Source organism: Monomorium pharaonis, chromosome 7 (genome assembly GCF_013373865.1).
Source record: "Monomorium pharaonis isolate MP-MQ-018 chromosome 7, ASM1337386v2, whole genome shotgun sequence".
NCBI classification, from domain to species: domain Eukaryota; kingdom Metazoa; phylum Arthropoda; class Insecta; order Hymenoptera; family Formicidae; genus Monomorium; species Monomorium pharaonis.
Genome location: NC_050473.1, coordinates 10,618,865 through 10,634,136, shown reverse-complemented (window position 1 = coordinate 10,634,136; position 15,272 = coordinate 10,618,865). Strand labels below are relative to the sequence as shown.

Genomic DNA, 15,272 nt, shown 5'->3' with positions numbered 1-15,272 from the left:
ATACGTTTTTTTAGTAATAAATTACTAAAATTAAAGCAAATCTCATATAGAAGGTATCATATTTTCTGAAAATTTTAGCGGAAAGGAAAACGCAAAGCGGAAAATCATGTTGAGTTTCTTTTCTCTCGCGAAGAAAGAGAGCACCCAAGGATCGATACATCAATCTCACAATTTTTTCCCCGCTACAAAAAACTTTCTTCACATACGCAAAGAATATTACGCCGCGAAAGGTTATCTGCACAGGTCTTTCGGAGAAAGCGCAATGTCATTCGAAATTTCAATATTTGTTCATTCAATTCGAGTATAGAAACTTCGTAATTCGGCCACATCAAATTTGTGTATAAAAGCGAATTGAAAAGATTTCCAGGTAGTGAGAATGTATAGTAGTACACTGGTAACTACATATATACAAAAATTTCTAATTTAATTAACGATCAATAACATAACACGTTGATAACACATTCAGTAACCTGTCTTAATGTCTAAAATAAATATTATTTTTTTAATTAAAATTTACTTAAAATAGCGTTTGTACTGTGAATAATCGAAATAAAAATTTCATACCTTTACTACTAAGTATTATTATTTAAGTAGTAAAATTATTTAATTTTATTTATTAATTTAAATGTGATTTAATCAATAGATTTTTTGTACTGCAATAATATGTTTTATGGGTAAAGATATATTTTAATCATTCTTTCAACTTGTAATATTAACGATAATAATAATAACAGTGCTTATATAAACAGGGTGTCCCAAAACATGTGGGTCAACGCTCGTAAAAAAAGGTAGAAGGTCGAGATGAACATAAAAGTCCAATATTGTCTTGGGTTAGGTCTTGGGTTAGGTCCACCAATAATTGAGGTTTTAATTTTTAAAATTATGCGAATGAGAGCGCGCCAAGGCTCGATTTGCTCGAGCTATAACACGGAAGAAAAAATTTATCGTGAATGTGATAAGCTTTCATTAATTTACTGTTCACAATTACGATAGAAATTAATTAGATTATTTGCAGATTCTATACATTAATATCTCGATTATTGGTGGATCTAACCCAGACAATATTGGAACTTTTTATGTTCATCTCGATCCTTTCTATTTTTTTATGAACGTTGACCCACATGTTTTGGGACACCCTGTAGATTACTTATAATTACTCATAATTATTTATATCATTGTCGGAGGTATTTTATAATAAAAGATTAAATCCATTTTTGTGTGTAACAATGGAAACAATAATTATACGGTGCTTGAACTTCGACTTTTTATACGTCAAACGTATACTAAATGTCAATAAGTAATACCTTTTGATGTCCATTGAAAATCCCACGAGTCTTTATACAAAAGAATTTATTAAATTATAAATTAATACAAATTGTGTTCCATGATAGCTTAAGTCGGAAAATGATACAAGAAGATTATATTTGTTGTAATTATGTATTATTTATGAAATTTATTTTACTTCCATAGAAGAGAAATTTTTTTAAATTATACATAATATTATATATATATATATATATATATAATTGCAACATTACAAATAATAATATTATTATTATTAATGACATGACGCTTTATTCGTCTTTGTGTGTGTGTTAAAATACTTAAATTACCATAAAAAATCAATTTGTTATTTATTTAGGTAGCATTGCGTTATATTATAGATTATCTTCCACACGGAGAGAATTTTCTCTTAAAATTTACCTTCAAAATCTGGTAATTGTAGGATAATGTGTGACCTCGAGGAATTTTACTATATTTTTTAATAAATTTTACTAAAAAGTAGTAAAATTCCTCGAGGTCACACATTATCTTACAATATTTTGAGGGTAAATTTTAAGAGAAAATTCTCTCCGTGTTTGATAGCAATTGCTTTAAGTCGGAAATTATACAAAAAGATTAAATTATTTCAATTAAATGTGTCGCAATTACGTATTATTTATGAATATTATTTTGCTCTCATCTCATAGAGGAAGCCTTTTAATCGATCTGAAGACAGATGTCGCTTCTGCGAGAAAATTGAATTTAATTATTAAGAACAGTGTTAGATTGAAAAAGAAAACACAGATGAAAAATTATCCTCACTTTTTCGTGTCTACATGCGTAGTAAATGCGCTTATTCTCTTTGCAAACATATTCAAACATAAAACAATCCATGCATTTAGTGGCCAAATACTTTGTTTCGTTTCTCACGATATCGGCATACCATATCGCCGCTTTAATGTGGCTGCACACTGGTGCAGAAGAATGCATATGGAGTCACGTGATAAGCATTAGCAGTACGTCCCACTTTACATTCTATAGTTCATATTCACGTACATACTAAATATAACCATTTGAATTTCGATCCGGTGCAACATTGTACTCGTACATCATCTTTTAATTACACGTGCCCACACAAATTTTGATTAATATATTTTTATTACAAAAATATCTAGATACTATTAGAATTAAAACACTTTATAAATGATCATATCTAATAACACGTAACATGTAATGTGGTATAGCACGTATAATACATATTACGTATAGTGCACATGTACATGACGTATGTACATTCAATAGAATAAGAGAAACGTGAAGAAAGGATAAAAAATTTCAATTGGAATTTCAAAATGTAACAAATAAAATTACTGTGATTTCTTATATCTTCTGACGAATGACAGCCAGGCTGAGGTGCCGTTCCAACATTGCCATAAATATTGAGATTGCCGACATTATTCACGGTAGCGTGCCACGTTCGTGTAAAAAACGTCCAAGAATTTTGCGACTTCTGGATGAATTACACAACCGTCGTATGTATCCGAATAAAGATATGCTAGCGCGGAATCTAAACCTATATTTATTGATACAAAATAATACACTGCATAATATATTCTAACTTCCATTACATGTCCCTATCAATAAATTGTTTTTTTTTATAATAAATGATAAAAATGTTCGCGATAAAACTTACATATAGATGTGATATGACAATGATATATTTTTGTGTTTATTGAAACACTAACACTAATTTTTTTATTCATATATATAAATCTAAATTGAAAAAATTATGAAAGCAACTTGTTAAAAACATTTCGGAGCAAAAATAATTGTATAAACATAATAATAAGTATAATTTAATAGTATTTGTGCTAAGGCAAAGAAATGCTCTCTTGCAGCCTTTGCATAAATTAGTTACAATTTGTCTTGAATAAATCTGATATTGATAAGATTTTCCAATAAATGTCAAAGAGAATATAACGATTTCTAAAGCAATAAAAGCATAAAAATAATAGAAAGCTAAAAACAGAGGGCTAATATAAACAGAAGATATAATGATATTAATGAAAGTATAATAAAAGTTTTTTTTAGTATGCCTGTGATATGTAAAAAACGTAAAATTAGCATATGTTCCAATGCAACCTGTAAGGTGAGCACTTAGGGAATGTCCAATTAAATGCCAATTTGCTATTTCATATCCTTTGTCATTTAAAGAAAAGTAAATGCGGTTATTTGCGCGATTTTAGTTAATCAAGTAGAAGCCAACATTAAGTCGTCTCCTCTCGGTTTGTCCTTTGCCCTTTGCTAACTTTGCTAGTACATACACCCCAGTCAAGTACTACAATGGTGAAAATATTTTGCGAACAATAGGCTAAAAAATTGAGATATCATGTAGTTAATAATTTTCTGCTGCACTAGCATATTAATTACTCAATGATATAATGATTAATGAATTATTAATTTATTTGTTATTCATTTAAACTTTTATATGTATCTATTTAGTAAATTATAATAAAATGATATTTCTGTAAATATTTCTGTATAATCATTTGAATCACGAACTTGTGAGGTCAATACTTTGTGGATATTCACGTACATTTACACATTATATGCATATGACACATCGATATACGACGAATGGAAATTGTAATTAAATCTACAACATAATCTTGTATTTAATACATATAAGAATAAGATAAATAAATAAATATTTTGTTTAATTTTATGTCAACATAAAACACACATTGACAGAATAATGAAAGCTAAAATTATTTCTTTAATTTTCATCGCTTTATTAAATAAATAGTTACTTCAGTAACATTAATTAATGCCTTGTATGTATGAGAAAAATTTATTATTATTAGTACCCAATACAAAGTACGGCACGTTTAATATTTCTACCTCCTCTATATCTGTAAATAAAAACGGTAATGTCATTCTTTTATCTTGTTTTATTTATGTGCACTTTGTATACAATCTGTATCTTCTATAATACACTGGATGATTGATGTTCATCTCATTCATAGCGATACATACTACGTTATGTATAATTTAAATGGAAATAATTGTAACATCAAATGATATTAATTAAATAAAATATTAAGTAATATTAATTTTTTCATTTATATTACTTATCATTGGTGCTGCAAAGCAAGAGAGACAAATCAAAATACAGATGTACACAAATATATTCCACGTCATTTTGTACTTTGTTCGACAGTTGATCCAAAAAAACCATCAAAAAATCAAGTGGATATAACGCACGGATAAGCTCTCGTATCACTACGGTTACGACAGTTACTGTAAGACGACATATTGTGACTGAATATTAGTAAATAAAAATCTTTCTTTCACGCTTTTGAGAGATAAAGATTAATTTACAATATGCTCTTTGCTTCCTGTTTGTTTTCGATTGCCTTAATTAAGATAAAAACTATTATCTTATCTTAATTAATTAAGATAAGAATAAGATAATAAGATAAGATAAGAACGTGAGTGTCTTAAAATAGTCTCGATTGTTTAAGAATGGCTAAACTTAAAATAGAAATATGAATGTCGTGAGATTGGATTGAATTTTCATAAGGATAATTTATAGTGAATTTTTATAAGGATAATTATAGCCTAATATTTGACTAGATACAAAATATATTAGGTGTTAGCTTTTATTAATTCTTTTGTCTCTTCTTTCTTTGTAATTTATTTAATAATTCGTATCTACAACTCGTTCTAATTTCTTTTCACTAGCCGTTATAAACGGAGAGTTTACAGATGGATTCCCATACGCGTGTTTCAATATTTGTGTTAGTAAGTTATTACTAGAATATTATAACGCGATAACTGTGATAACGTGATGAAATATAATGATTCACGTTAATTACATCGGTGCACTGATAACTGGTTATTTTAACGGTTTTACATTCTATATATTTCATATTTCATATATTTTATAAGATATTATTGATTATTTCTATACAGATCTCTGATAGCGATAGCCGCTGTTGTTTACGATTAATTTAATGTTTAATTTTTACGTTTTATTTGTACACGTGTGACAATTTTTTTTATTATATATCGCATTAATTCTTTTTCTGTGCAGTGCGTTAAATTTATATAGAAAATGGAAAAAGAAATTAAATTGTTTTTGTATTTTTATTTTTATTTACTTTGTATTTATTCGCCCAATAATAAATGTAATAAAATATAATAAAATGAATATTTTTCTGATTATAACATGCTCAATAAGATGAGTTATTTTGCATGCATGCTCTGTTTTTTTGTATATTCTGTCTTTAATAACCGACAGATTTGTATGCATTCTGATAAATGGTTAATAATTATTTTTAATAATGTATGCAACGTACGATATATGCAAGTCTTTGATAGCAGTGTTTTATTCTTAAACAATTCACAGTTTGTTTATTATGTCATTTTGTCTCAGGTTTTTTATTTCGCAGTTAAATAAAAGAGAAAGAGTGAAATTAAAATGAGTTTTGTATCATTATCTACTTTAATTAGTAAAAAATATTCATAAAAAGTACATAATAAAAGAAGCAGTTACTTACAAAGTTATCCTATATAACCTGCATTATGTCTTAAAATTCTCGCGTACGTGCTATTTTTCTATGAATTTTAAAACCTTGCCGAAAATTTTATGTGCAGGTTGATAATCGGATGACGCGGTTTGCTACTTTAAGCGATCGATTTCTTAATACGATCTATCATATTAACGCCTCGAGAAAGTTTCATAAAAGTGCATCGAACATATCCTGTAAAACTCTAAGACTTACAATTAGTTAATGCGTTTTCGGACTTTCTGAGAAGATTCCGTTCTCCGGAGAAGCGAGAAAAGCCGTTACGGCTGCGAATTTAATTCTAACCAGTTACGGTTTGTTTAGTAAAAATTCGTTAAGAATAAGTCGACAATATTGGTTAAAGTAATCCTATTTACAACTACTTTAGATTATCAGCGAACTCAATTGCGGTCGTAAAAACTTATAAACACAAATCTAGATAGGAAGACTTTTGCTTTCTCACGGTGACTTTCAAGAGGTTTAGTTTTTGTGAGCAACTCTCGTGTTAACGTAGAAATCTTTTAAATGATACTAGATAGTACAGATAGTTACTTTATAAAATGTCAACAGAAATTTATTAATATAAGTAAATAAAAAACAAATCGAATACAAAAAATTAATTAATTTCAATTTAAGAGAAAAATGTATTATGAAACAAATATAATTTCATAAAAACACTTTGAAGATAGCCGTGAGAAAGTAACTCGAGTTATAATTACATTAAAAATACTTGAGTAAGTAAAATAATAGACCACCAAATTGCATGTAAATATTTTAGATATTAATTAAATTTTAGATATTAAAAATTTGTTCTTGAATCAGAAAGATAAAGATTTTGACAATTTAAGAAAAAAATTATAATTTAGGTTTCTTTCATCTTATTTAAATGCAGTAAAAATATATTTTTTACATAGATTTTTGAGACAAAAATTTAATTTTTTAAATATGACTTTCCTCATTTTTGGAATAATATCGATAATTTGTTAATTTGTTAATCCTACCTAGCGATCGTGAGATTGTTGTACAATAATGTAACCTTTAAATGTGCTCACTCTCTAATAAGATCGTCGCGATGCGACGAGCAAACTTCATTTGCCACACGGGATCTTCTCTAATCTTTTTCTTTCAAGCCCGACCGACCATAATCCATCGAGGTTTATCGCGACCGGCCGTTGCGAAAAGCCGAACATCTTCCTTTCTTAAAGTGTAGATATTGCGCGCTGTTGTGTAGCTAAGGAAATACTTGCCCTTTTCTTCTATTCTCTCTAGGAAATCAGGGCTTTTCTTTTGTCGCATTTATATGGAGTGGAACACTGCATTCCTCCTTTTCCTTGTGCTACCTTCGTTTATCCGACATTAAAAAAAAAGACAAGTTATCTTTATGATGTTTCCCTTCCTAATAAAATTGATTTGTATTATTAGTATAATAAAGGTTCAAGTTTTCTTCTTTTATTTCTCTCTTTCTCGTTGCCGCATACTTCTAAATAGATGTACTTTGATAAATTAATAATTTATTTTATTTATCATATACACGAAAGTATATCTTTATGAAATAAATTTTTGCAGAAAAATAAGAGATTATGTTTGAATCGAAATGGTCTAATCCGATTTAAATTTTAACTTTAAGTATCGATTTGTTATCTAAATGAAACTCCATCGAAACGATTAAAAAGTGACTGCGAGACACAATACGACGTATTGATTCCATTCCATAAATGTATAGCGCTTCAATATGGGATTCGCTCGAGTTGGTAAATGTTCTCCGATTCTCAGCCGCCGACTTCCTCGAAGTTTTTGCCGACCGCATTATCGACGTTTGCATTTTTATTGGAGGAAATCTCAGCAAGCCATCAGGGAATTCGAGGAAATTAGTAGCGGCCATTAATCACTTGTATTTCGCGAACTCCTTTTGCGCGAAATATCGATTTAATAAGCGTTTTAATGTGCAATGGCTCGTTCGAAGGAATCAGAGATTCCTTCTCTCTTCTTTCTCGTTCTGAATCTCTATTATTCTTTTTCATTCTTTAGTAAGATGTTATGTATTTTTTCTTAAATAATGCATAGCACGAGATCCTTAAAATCATATTAGTTTTATTATATTATAATTATTAAGAAAGAAAAAGAATCACGGAGAAATGTCGTTGTTTTACAAATAAATAAGTAGAATGAGTAAAGTAAAATGAAATAAAACTTGATAATTCATGTCTCTCAATGTCGATATAATGATTGTATTTACTTTCCATTTTTCTGTTTTAATTTTTACGATACGTTTCCGACGTCCTTTTAAACGTTTCTATGGAGTTACATTTTACTCTGAAATTATCGTCAAAGAAATAACAGAAAATACCGTTCTCCTTGAAACTCGGAAACGCGTAATCAGCTCCTCATGTTCGCGCGCGAGTTTTCTTCTCGAGAATTTCTAGTTTCGCGGAGTTTCTCCTTCGAACGGGCTGTCTTTTAAAATTAAGAGCGGACGGATTTACAAAAGAGCGCTGTGCGGTATAAAGTTTATAGGTTTATTGGACAACGTACGCATCCTTTGTTACCGTTTCATCGTAAGATGTCAAGCTTCGTTCATTTTTTTGCGCAGGTAATAAACACGTGCAGGTCAGAAATCTATTGACATTCTTCTTACGCTCTCGAAAAAAAATTGCCTGCAGATTGGCCATCACGTTGATATAACGTTCTCGTGGTTTATTACGATTTGGTTATGGAATGCAATCGCAATAATCTTTTGTCGTTCGCTTTTAAAATAAACGTACCGAAAGTGGTATCCTTGCTCAAACGATATCCTTGTTCAAACAGTATCGTCAAATCCATAAAAATCTGTCGCGCAATGACACGAGATTAAGTTCTGGACGACATAGCACTGCCGCACGTATATCTGATATAAATGTTGTGAACATGGAAAAATAAATATAAATATCAAGCCGAATAACATGCAAAAATCTCAGTATTCAATATGTGTCGAAATAGTGTCAATATATTTCAAGGAACTGATACAAATCATTTTTTAATATATAGATATGTTTTGTACGAGTATCTAAGCAAAGATTTATATCGTGCAAAAAACATGAAAAAATGAAAAATTTTAATATTAATAATAATACTTATTAAATAATTTATATGTAATGTGCTAAATTTTTATCTAGATGGTTTCTTTCAATTGAAAGTAAATCCGAAAATCGATCGAATAGTGTTCTTCTATTGTACCCTGAATTCGTTGATGGCAAACGAAGATACCTATATATCGGACAATTCGTACGCGTGTTCGTTATTAAGTCAAAATAGGCAACGCAGCAGAATACATAGCGATGCGCGTTTAATTAAAAGCATTTGAACGTGGATGACGTTTTACGAAAGTCACGAAGGAACGCTTGCATCAATAAGGTCTTTTCACTCGGCTTAGCAAACCGGATGAAAATTTTTTTGATGAAAAATCATTGATATGTTTCTCGCGCTGACGACGCACAATGGCTAATCGGACGAAATCTCAATTTAGAAATACTATATAGAAATAGTATAGAAATATGTATATTTAGAATATGTATGTGTGTGTTGAATAATTAAATGATAAAGACATGAAAGATTCTTGAACATAATACTTGTAATAGAAGAAAAAATAGGGCATACGTAGAGTGAGGAAATTTAGTAGGTTTTGGGAAAATATTATGTATGGAACAATTAAATAGCCTTTGAAAAACTTTTTTTATTATTTTTACCGCAAATAAAACCGCCTCCATTTATTAAAATGTCACATCTTATGAAAAAAAAAAAAAAATTAAAAAATTTCAACAAAAAATAATTTGAATGTATTGTAAAAATAGAATTTAAAAAATCGTAAAGTTTTCGTTTTTTTTTTTTAACATTTCATGTAGTATTGTGTGGTGGCAACGGTGGCGGGCTTTTATCCGCAGGAGGGTAGTTTGTTCAACCACGGGGAACCGGCTTTTTGGTAGTGAGTGTTTTTTCTCACTCTCCAGGGCTTGAATAATTTTCGCATTCTGAGCCCGTCGCACGTGCTCTCGATCCATCTCGAAACAATTTCAAAGATCCAACACCTTTCACTCCTCAGATATGAAAGAGGGAGAGCCCAGAAGGATCTGTACTTTATGACGCAAACATGCAATAAATTCTTTAAATGAAGATATGTATTGCGTGAAAATAAATTGATTCCTAGATAAATGTTGCAAGCGTTACTTTTTTTTTACAAAAACTGAAAGCGTCACTTCGTAATAATTGATAAAAAGAAACAATTTAACATTTAAACTTTTATTGTGTGATTCTACGTTATATAATGTATACAGTATACAGTAATAGCTTATTACACACTTCTAGACTTTCTTTTTACTTAATTAATAATATAAATGAATACGGCAATTATATAACACAATTTTTATTTAATAACATATATCTTTAGCGAGTCGATAAATGATATCGAGTCACTTTACTACTTCTTCAGAGATTTTAATGAGCTCAATGATATAAATTATAAATGATATAAAGAGCGGGTTGAGATTGATGAATCATGGATAAAGGAATTTCTTTTGCGGCATGCTCTCTTTTATAAGAACTTTCATGCGATTCTAGATTAGTTGCCATCAGTCTAAAAAAATTTGTGTACATGACTACACAAGTGTGTGTGTGTATGTGTGTGTGTGTGTGTGTCTCTTCAGAGAATTGCTGGAATTTCAATATATCTCAACATTCGAATAATTCGCTCGAATAATTCGAACGTTTTTATATTCAGATTATATTTGGGTGAAAATTCCGTATAATCATATTCGCCGCGAATAAAAACCACGTAGCGATGCTTTTTCACCCGTGATACTCGCGTTTCCGGCGGCACATACAGATTTAATTAATAATTTGTGCAACTACGCGGCACAAGTTCTATTATGCGTATTAATTACATTACTTTTAATCGTGCAATATGAAAAGATCGTGAAAACATTATGTTCATAGTAATACGTGAATAAGTCACGTAGCAGTGATGTGAATAAATAATGTTGAATCTTCCAGTACTTTCCACACATAGTGCTTTCCATGCTCTTTCTCTTATAACTCACGTTTACGCAAATTGGGGATTATACATATATCTCGGCTTTTTATTATAAGAGATGAAATATTCTCTCTTGCAAAAAACGGCGTCGTAAAGAGAAAGTTTTTTAGAGCTAGTGCAAGATGACGTCATAAGCGGACATTATGACACGTGCACATGCTTTTTCTTGGTTTTCTACATTTCTCTCTGAAATGTTGAATTAATCTCTAAATTAATCCTAATTGTTTAGCACTGTCCCCCGTGTATCTTGAAGGAACTAGTGAACTAAATGATATCTTTCAATGATTCTAAGAATATGTATACGTGTGTGTGTGTGTGTCAGTCAATATTGTTCGTCGAGTATATTTATAACGCTTGTTGATAATTTATTAAAAGCATGGTTTATGCAAAGCTTCCTTCAATTTTGCGGATGGAAATCCGACGACATGTCTCTCTCGCGTCGAAATATTGCATTAACCGCTAATAGCAGATGCCAATCGAAAAATTATATATAACTCAAATCGAGATTCCTAAAATAAAATTCAACTTCGAATCTTTTTTTTTTGGATAAAAAAAATATTGTAATCGTTCAAATGCGCGAAAATTTTATGGCTTAAATAAAATTGGTGGATACGCAATCAATCCGTTTGCGTAATATGCTAAAATCGCATACAAAACAAACATGAGTGTTCTATTTAGAACCGTCTTTGTTAATTGATAAATTTGAATTGGAAAATAGAGATGGGTGGTACTCGGGTTTTCGTCTGCTATTGAAATTTTTATTCGACTCTACACATTCATTATTTCAGCTTCACACGATATTTAATATTTATGAAATTTCCGAGAAAAAACCAAATTTCAAAGATCTGAAACAAATTTTGTTGAAATAAAAAATACATACAAATTTCTCAATATTCAAACTTTTTAAATTATTATTTATTCAATTTAGTGTAATGAAAAAAGGCATTTCACGATTCATACATACATATTGTATTATATCGAAAGAAATTATTTAAATTTTTAAGGAAATTTTTTTATTTGCGATAAAAAGATCAGTAAAATATTCAGGATCGCGGATTATAATAGAAGACTTGAGGGTTTTAACCTTTAAAAATGATGGTCCGTTCTATAAAATTGACTGCTTGCTTGTCAGTTGTCGCTCGTTTATCGCGAAGAAAAAAAATCCATTTCTTCGTAATGAACAGTGACAGTTCCACACAACTTGTCGAATTCTTTTCGCTAGTGTTCTTTCCAAAATTCATTACTTTAAGAATTTTGTGTTATATTTATTTCGGACGCCTTCGTATAATATTTAATACTTTAATTGTTTTACTCTGGTAATTATTTTGACAGATTGCGACTTATACGTATTAAAATACAAAATATCCTCCAATTTTTTCCCCTATTTTGAAGGGGATCAAAGTCTGCTATCGTTCAGCAAGAGACTGAGGGAGAATTTCTGAATGATTCCCATAAAGAAACTTCGATCGATAAAAAGACAGAAGTTACAATATAAGAAGACTTTTTATGAAAACTTAGTTTAAAACTTTAAAATGTTGGATATCGTTTCGTGCAACATTTTTAGATTTACGTTATCTCGTATTTTTGCACTCATAATAAACAAATTGTATAAAATAATAATAATTTTTATATATTGATTTTCTTTAAAAAAATTATATATTGATTAACAGTATTTTATAGCATAAAAACTAATTTTTAATTATTTAAATTAATTTTAACAATTTTCGCGGGGAAAAAATTTGTCTAAATGGCGCATATAGAATGGTGTTCATTTTTTGCAATTAATTTTTTGTATAAAGTTATAATTAATTGTTTATACAATTAATTATAACTTTATACAAAAAATTAATTGCAAAAAATGAACACCATTCTATATGCGCCATTTAGACGAATTTTTTCCCCGCGAAAATTGTTAAACTTTATAGTTATAATAATCGAACAGATGAAATAAAATTATTCAAAGTAAAACGTGAGGTATGGTGGGTAGTTTTAAAAATGTACAATAGTACATCGAATATATTAAGAGAATGTCTCTTTAATTGTAAGATACATCTGTAACAAGTCTTATAGAGGTAACAGCTGCCCAGCAAACTCCCTTTCATTAAGAGACAAAACTCTCCTTCACAGAATTCAAATAATACCACAAACTGTCTACCTATACATCTTTAGGTCAGAGTATCTTGTTGTAAGAAAGGACTACTATTGTAACCATTCTATTTATACATTAAACAGTTAAGTACGTAACCCTTTACTGTCATGGATATTATTCTTTTAGTGCTCGCATGGCTTTCTCTTTAAAGAGGAATCTTTTTATAATATTATAATATTATTTAATGTAAAAATTATTTCACATAAAATTAATTCAAAAATATTACCTTCAAAATTCTGTTTAATAAGATTTCATTTAGAATTAAAAACAAATTAAATAAAATTATTTAATAAAATTAAATTTCTTGAATATTTATTTACATATAAATTTATATACTAATTTATGTTGATCCAGACATTCGTTGTTAATGTGAATCATAAACTTTTACCGACGGTAATTTCACGGTAACCTATCAATTATTGCAACTTCTTAATTTTCAAGTTTGGAATAACTCAGCGATTAAACCTTTAATTAGAATTAAGCTTATTCAGCATTAAATGAAATGATAAGATTTTGTCATTTGATAACTTCGCAAAAGTTTAATTCACGGAATTGCCTTCACTTTCTACCGCTGTTTTGACATTTTAATAGAGAAAAATTGAACCCAAAGTATTTGAAGCATCTGCCAATAAGATTAAAGTCTTAGACAGCATTTAATATAAATGAAGATAATATAATTTAATGTAATAAGTTTAATTGAGGATTCTTTCTTCATCTTTGTTTTTCTCGCTTTCTTTTTATATCTTTCTGAACGCGTTGTACCTTCGTCTGCGAAATAGAAATATCGGACCTTGACTAATCGAGTGAGGGTAACGTAATCAACCGTGGCGTATCTCTTTATCGTTTCTTATTGATATTACCATCGGTATCTAGACCGCTAATAACTTGGCAAGGAGTGGCGACAGCTGATACGCCATTGGCTGTTGGATGTTTCCCTTGAGAAAAGGTGAAGTATATAGAAGAGCGCAACGGGACGCGCTCCACAAGATGCGCCGCAATAAACCTGAGGGGTGAGATCGCTCTTGGAAGTCGATTACTCGCTTCCTGCCTCGCAGAGGAGAAAGTAGACAGCGGTCGCGAGGTTCACCTTAATCCGATTAAATACGTCATTCTTGGCCGAGCTCTTCTATACTAGGCTACCGGGGGAGAAACGCGACGCCGCCGTTTATCGATCTCGGATCGACGAGCGCTCGTTCCACTTTGTGACGGCTGAATTATGTCTCTTCTATACGACGATCGAGCCGTCGACGAGCAATAATTGTCCCCTCCGCAATACACAACAATGTCGATGACCGGGATAAAAAAAAAAATAATATCGCGCTCTCCGCGAGAGAATGGGCGATCATCGTGTTATGCGACACGTCGATAAACTGGCAGATAAAAAGATGGGGTCAAGAGACGTTTAATAGAAAGGCAGGCCGCCCCCGCGCGGTCCAGATAAAGGTCGGAATCGTGCATTACGCGATCGGTGGAATTTGCGACTAAAAAAGAAATCACGACCGATTTGACCGGTGAAATTTATAAAGTGCAGAACGCGTCCGAATCGTCCTTCTCGAAATTAGAGTGCAAAATCTTTGGGAAGATAATTATTTCGTTTTTCCTACATAGCTGTATAATGTGTGAAAAGATGTGTATAAGCAATATATTTGTAATACACTTTTCCAAACGCGGAAAATATTTTAAGTGATTGACATTCTTCTTTTACAAGATGTTTTAATATTTACGATATATTAATAAATATTAGCCGAGAAGTTAATAAGAGCGTCAGATTCAGGACTTTCACAATTTCTGATAACAAGATTTGACTTTCGTTTACGATTTCATTAAGGATAAGCTTACGTAATTATTTGAGTTTCAAATTATTCGATACAGAGATTTACACGTGCGAAATAAGAGGAATGGAAAATATTTTGGGAAAAGTCTATTCTGTGTATGTGGGTGTAATCACGAAGGACCGTGTTATCGGCCATTACATTGTACACTCGGACGTGCAAAATCCACACAATACGCTTCCTCCACAGATTTTGCCACATACGTAATTCCATTCCCACGTCCGTCAAATCGCGGAGATTGCATTAGCTCAGAAATTATATTAGCCTAATACTGCACTTCGTGCACGAAGTGCAGTATTTTAAAATTGTGTCCTTTTACACAAACCCGTCGCATTAATTTCTAGATGTTCATACTGTGAAATCAGATGAAAATTTATTCTAATGTAGCAAACTGA

The 15,272-nt window shown here is 30.5% G+C and overlaps 1 protein-coding gene and 1 pseudogene across 13 annotated transcripts in view; both read right to left on the bottom strand.

Annotated features, from left to right (window-relative positions):
• Positions 1-15,272, bottom strand: part of LOC105838296 (GTP-binding protein Di-Ras2) — a 68,989-nt gene that overhangs the window by 51,456 nt on the left and 2,261 nt on the right. The window lies entirely within an intron of this gene.
• On the bottom strand, positions 1,937-5,849 carry LOC105838295 (annotated as a pseudogene).